The 5,000-nt window shown below is 46.2% G+C and overlaps 1 protein-coding gene across 6 annotated transcripts in view; it reads right to left on the bottom strand.

Moving 5' to 3' along the window:
* Positions 1-5,000, bottom strand: part of LOC135112419 (uncharacterized) — a 37,035-nt gene that overhangs the window by 27,456 nt on the left and 4,579 nt on the right. For 3 of the 6 annotated variants that reach the window (XR_010274361.1, XR_010274370.1, XR_010274366.1), the window contains exon 2: positions 1,002-1,089. The exons of the other annotated variants lie outside the window; for them this stretch is intronic. The gene's annotated coding sequence lies outside the window, so the exon portion shown is untranslated. The remainder of the gene's footprint in view (positions 1-1,001; positions 1,090-5,000) is intronic. 6 annotated transcript variants of the gene reach the window in all.

Raw genomic sequence — 5,000 nt, forward strand, 5'->3', positions numbered from 1 at the left:
AGTAGCAGTTAAACATGCAACACCCGTCACGCACAGCATATCTAGCCCACTCTAGACGCACAACATCTCCATGCTTATGTATCGGCCCCTAACATAAGGCGCACATGTCAATATGTAGCGTACAGTGTTACCATTGGCAGGCTGGTGAATTTATAGTTTAAGCCAATGTCCCCAATCTCTAACCTAACCTAACCTAACCTAACCTAACGTAACCTAACCTAACGTAGTGTGTAATGGCTTAAACTATAATAAAACCGGCAGGCTTATAAAAAACAGGCTTAACTTTATCCTACAAGTTGTCTACACTTTGAAGATAAACATTTTTAGCAACCAAATATTCCACACTTTACTCTCCTCTTTAGAAACAAGACAAATTATCTTAAGACGAAGCTTCTCACTGAAATTCACTTCCAAATTATTTAATCCTTTAGTGATCCTGTGAGGCACCACCTACCTGCTATACCTGCTGTCTCACCTGCTCTACCTGCTTACCCATCTCATCAACTGCTACACACGGCCCACTTTTCCTCCAGCCACCCCCACACTAAGCTTTACAGGCTAAGAAAGCTTACAATACACTCAAGCAAGATTACAATACACTTACAATAACAGTGCATAAAATATTGGGTGAGTTTCGAGCCAGCAGGACATGGCTGTAAACATCTTTTAAGATAAGACGTATGTAAACAGGGTGGCTTGCATCTCACTACCTATCATATTACTATCATTAATAACCTACCACCAAAACTTGATTAAAGGCCCACAGTGACTTCAACACTTCATATTTTTGTAGCAATAGTAGTTAGAGTACTTTCTTTAGTGAGTCAAGGAAGTTTTCAAGACCGCCAGCTGTTAAGTCCTTTCCTGGAAGCGGCAAAGGGTGAATAAGGACTTTCGCTAATATATACATTATCTACCTTTAATTTATAACATCTACGTCATTATAAGGCGCCACAGGACTTTGCTGCGTTACCTGTTAGTGAATAAATGTGACCAAGTACCTGATATGCGAAGAAGGAAGCTTTGAAGATCGCCAGACGTTAGTGTCACCTAATGGCCGCGGAGTAGGAGGGTAATCTTGATCTTGATCTTAAGGCGATAAAAATGCTTAGTTATTTATAAAGAGTATTTATTACCATTAAAATGCCATTTATTGAGATTTTTTTTATTGTAATGCCATATGTTTTTTTTTCTTAATTTCTTCTTATTATTCTTTCTTGTGTGTGTGTGTGTGTGTGTGTATGTGTGTGTGTGTGTGTGTGTGTGTGTGTGTGTGTGTGTTTAATTTCTCATTTTCTTAAACTTTACAATAATAAGGAACAGTTTAACTGAAGTGATTTTAACTGAGTGATTTTCAGTGGAGAGAGAGAGAGAATGTGTGTGTTTATGAGGGAGAGAGAGAGAGAGAGAGAGAGAGAGAGAGAGAGAGAGAGAGAGAGAGAGAGAGAGAGAGAGAGAGAGAGAGAGAGAGAGAGAGAGAGAGAGAGAGAGAGAGAGAGAGAGAGAGAGAGAGAGAGAGAATGTGTGTTTATATGAGAGAGAGAGAGAGAGAGAGAGAGAGAGAGAGAGAGAGAGAGAGAGAGAGAGAGAGAGAGAGAGAGAGAGAGAGAGAGAGAGAATGTGTGTTTATATGAGAGAGAGAGAGAGAGAGAGAGAGAGAGAGAGAGAGAGAGAGAGAGAGAGAGAGAGAGAGAGAGAGAGAGAGAGAGAGAGAGAGAGAGAGAATGTGTTATTATATGAGAGAGAGAGAGAGAGAGAGAGACAGAGAGAATGTGTTATTATATGAGAGAGAGAGAGAGAGAGAGAGAGAGAGAGAGAGAGAGAGAGAGAGAGAGAGAGAGAGAGAGAGAGAGAGAGAGAGAGAGAGAGAGAGAGAGAGAGAGAGAGAGAGAGAGAGAGAGAGAGAGAGAGAGAGAGAGAGAGAGAGAGAGAGAGAGAGAGAGAGAGAGAGAGAGAGAGAGAGAGAGAGAGAGAGAGAGAGAGAGAGAGAGAGAGAGAGAGAGAGAGAGAGAGAGAGAGAGAGAGAGAGAGAGAGAGAGAGAGAGAGAGAGAGAGAGAGAGAGAGAGAGAGAGAGAGAGAGAGAGAGAGAGAGAGAGAGAGAGAGAGAGAGAGAGAGAGAGAGAGAGAGAGAGAGAGAGAGAGAGAGAGAGAGAGAGAGAGAGAGAGAGAGAGAGAGAGAGAGAGAGAGAGAGAGAGAGAGAGAGAGAGAGAGAGAGAGAGAGAGAGAGAGAGAGAGAGAGAGAGAGAGAGAGAGAGAGAGAGAGAGAGAGAGAGAGAGAGAGAGAGAGAGAGAGAGAGAGAGAGAGAGAGAGAGAGAGAGAGAGAGAGAGAGAGAGAGAGAGAGAGAGAGAGAGAGAGAGAGAGAGAGAGAGAGAGAGAGAGAGAGAGAGAGAGAGAGAGAGAGAGAGAGAGAGAGAGAGAGAGAGAGAGAGAGAGAGAGAGAGAGAGAGAGAGAGAGAGAGAGAGAGAGAGAGAGAGAGAGAGAGAGAGAGAATGTGTGTTTATATGAGAGAGAGAGAGAGAGAGAGAGAGAGAGAGAGAGAGAGAGAGAGAGAGAGAGAGAGAGAGAGAGAGAGAATGTGTGTTTATATGAGAGAGAGAGAGAGAGAGAGAGAGAGAGAGAGAGAGAGAGAGAGAGAGAGAGAGAGAGAGAGAGAGAGAGAGAGAGAGAGAGAGAGAGAGAGAGAGAGAGAGAGAGAGAGAGAGAGAGAGAGAGAGAGAGAGAGAGAGAGAGAGAGAGAGAGAGAGAGAGAGAGAGAGAGAGAGAGAGAGAGAGAGAGAGAGAGAGAGAGAGAGAGAGAGAGAGAGAGAGAGAGAGAGAGAGAGAGAGAGAGAGAGAGAGAGAGAGAGAGAGAGAGAGAGAGAGAGAGAGAGAGAGAGAGAGAGAGAGAGAGAGAGAGAGAGAGAGAGAGAGAGAGAGAGAGAGAGAGAGAGAGAGAGAGAGAGAGAGAGAGAGAGAGAGAGAGAGAGAGAGAGAGAGAGAGAGAGAGAGAGAGAGAGAGAGAGAGAGAGAGAGAGAGAGAGAGAGAGAGAGAGAGAGAGAGAGAGAGAGAGAGAGAGAGAGAGAGAGAGAGAGAGAGAGAGAGAGAGAGAGAGAGAGAGAGAGAGAGAGAGAGAGAGAGAGAGAGAGAGAGAGAGAGAGAGAGAGAGAGAGAGAGAGAGAGAGAGAGAGAGAGAGAGAGAGAGAGAGAGAGAGAGAGAGAGAGAGAGAGAGAGAGAGAGAGAGAGAGAGAGAGAGAGAGAGAGAGAGAGAGAGAGAGAGAGAGAGAGAGAGAGAGAGAGAGAGAGAGAGAGAGAGAGAGAGAGAGAGAGAGAGAGAGAGAGAGAGAGAGAGAGAGAGAGAGAGAGAGAGAGAGAGAGAGAGAGAGAGAGAGAGAGAGAGAGAGAGAGAGAGAGAGAGAGAGAGAGAGAGAGAGAGAGAGAGAGAGAGAGAGAGAGAGAGAGAGAGAGAGAGAGAGAGAGAGAGAGAGAGAGAGAGAGAGAGAGAGAGAGAGAGAGAGAGAGAGAGAGAGAGAGAGAGAGAGAGAGAGAGAGAGAGAGAGAGAGAGAGAGAGAGAGAGAGAGAGAGAGAGAGAGAGAGAGAGAGAGAGAGAGAGAGAGAGAGAGAGAGAGAGAGAGAGAGAGAGAGAGAGAGAGAGAGAGAGAGAGAGAGAGAGAGAGAGAGAGAGAGAGAGAGAGAGAGAGAGAGAGAGAGAGAGAGAGATGTGTGTTTATATGAGAGAGAGAGAGAGAGAGAGAGAGAGAGAGAGAGAGAGAGAGAGAGAGAGAGAGAGAGAGAGAGAGAGAGAGAGAGAGAGAGAGAGAGAGAGAGAGAGAGAGAGAGAGAGAGAGAGAGAGAGAGAGAGAGAGAGAGAGAGAGAGAGAGAGAGAGAGAGAGAGAGAGAGAGAGAGAGAGAGAGAGAGAGAGAGAGAGAGAGAGAGAGAGAGAGAGAGAGAGAGAGAGAGAGAGAGAGAGAGAGAGAGAGAGAGAGAGAGAGAGAGAGAGAGAGAGAGAGAGAGAGAGAGAGAGAGAGAGAGAGAGAGAGAGAGAGAGAGAGAGAGAGAGAGAGAGAGAGAGAGAGAGAGAGAGAGAGAGAGAGAGAGAGAGAGAGAGAGAGAGAGAGAGAGAGAGAGAGAGAGAGAGAGAGAGAGAGAGAGAGAGAGAGAGAGAGAGAGAGAGAGAGAGAGAGAGAGAGAGAGAGAGAGAGAGAGAGAGAGAGAGAGAGAGAGAGAGAGAGAGAGAGAGAGAGAGAGAGAGAGAGAGAGAGAGAGAGAGAGAGAGAGAGAGAGAGAGAGAGAGAGAGAGAGAGAGAGAGAGAGAGAGAGAGAGAGAGAGAGAGAGAGAGAGAGAGAGAGAGAGAGAGAGAGAGAGAGAGAGAGAGAGAGAGAGAGAGAGAGAGAGAGAGAGAGAGAGAGAGAGAGAGAGAGAGAGAGAGAGAGAGAGAGAGAGAGAGAGAGAGAGAGAGAGAGAGAGAGAGAGAGAGAGAGAGAGAGAGAGAGAGAGAGAGAGAGAGAGAGAGAGAGAGAGAGAGAGAGAGAGAGAGAGAGAGAGAGAGAGAGAGAGAGAGAGAGAGAGAGAGAGAGAGAGAGAGAGAGAGAGAGAGAGAGAGAGAGAGAGAGAGAGAGAGAGAGAGAGAGAGAGAGAGAGAGAGAGAGAGAGAGAGAGAGAGAGAGAGAGAGAGAGAGAGAGAGAGAGAGAGAGAGAGAGAGAGAGAGAGAGAGAGAGAGAGAGAGAGAGAGAGAGAGAGAGAGAGAGAGAGAGAGAGAGAGAGAGAGAGAGAGAGAGAGAGAGAGAGAGAGAGAGAGAGAGAGAGAGAGAGAGAGAGAGAGAGAGAGAGAGAGAGAGAGAGAGAGAGAGAGAGAGAGAGAGAGAGAGAGAGAGAGAGAGAGAGAGAGAGAGAGAGAGAGAGAGAGAGAGAGAGAGAGAGAGAGAGAGAGAGAGAGAGAGAGAGAGAGAGAGAGAGAGAGAGAGAGAGAGAGAGAGAGAGAGAGAGAGAGAGAGAGAGAGAGAGAGAGAGAG

This window comes from Scylla paramamosain, chromosome 23, assembly GCF_035594125.1.
Source record: "Scylla paramamosain isolate STU-SP2022 chromosome 23, ASM3559412v1, whole genome shotgun sequence".
Taxonomy (NCBI): domain Eukaryota; kingdom Metazoa; phylum Arthropoda; class Malacostraca; order Decapoda; family Portunidae; genus Scylla; species Scylla paramamosain.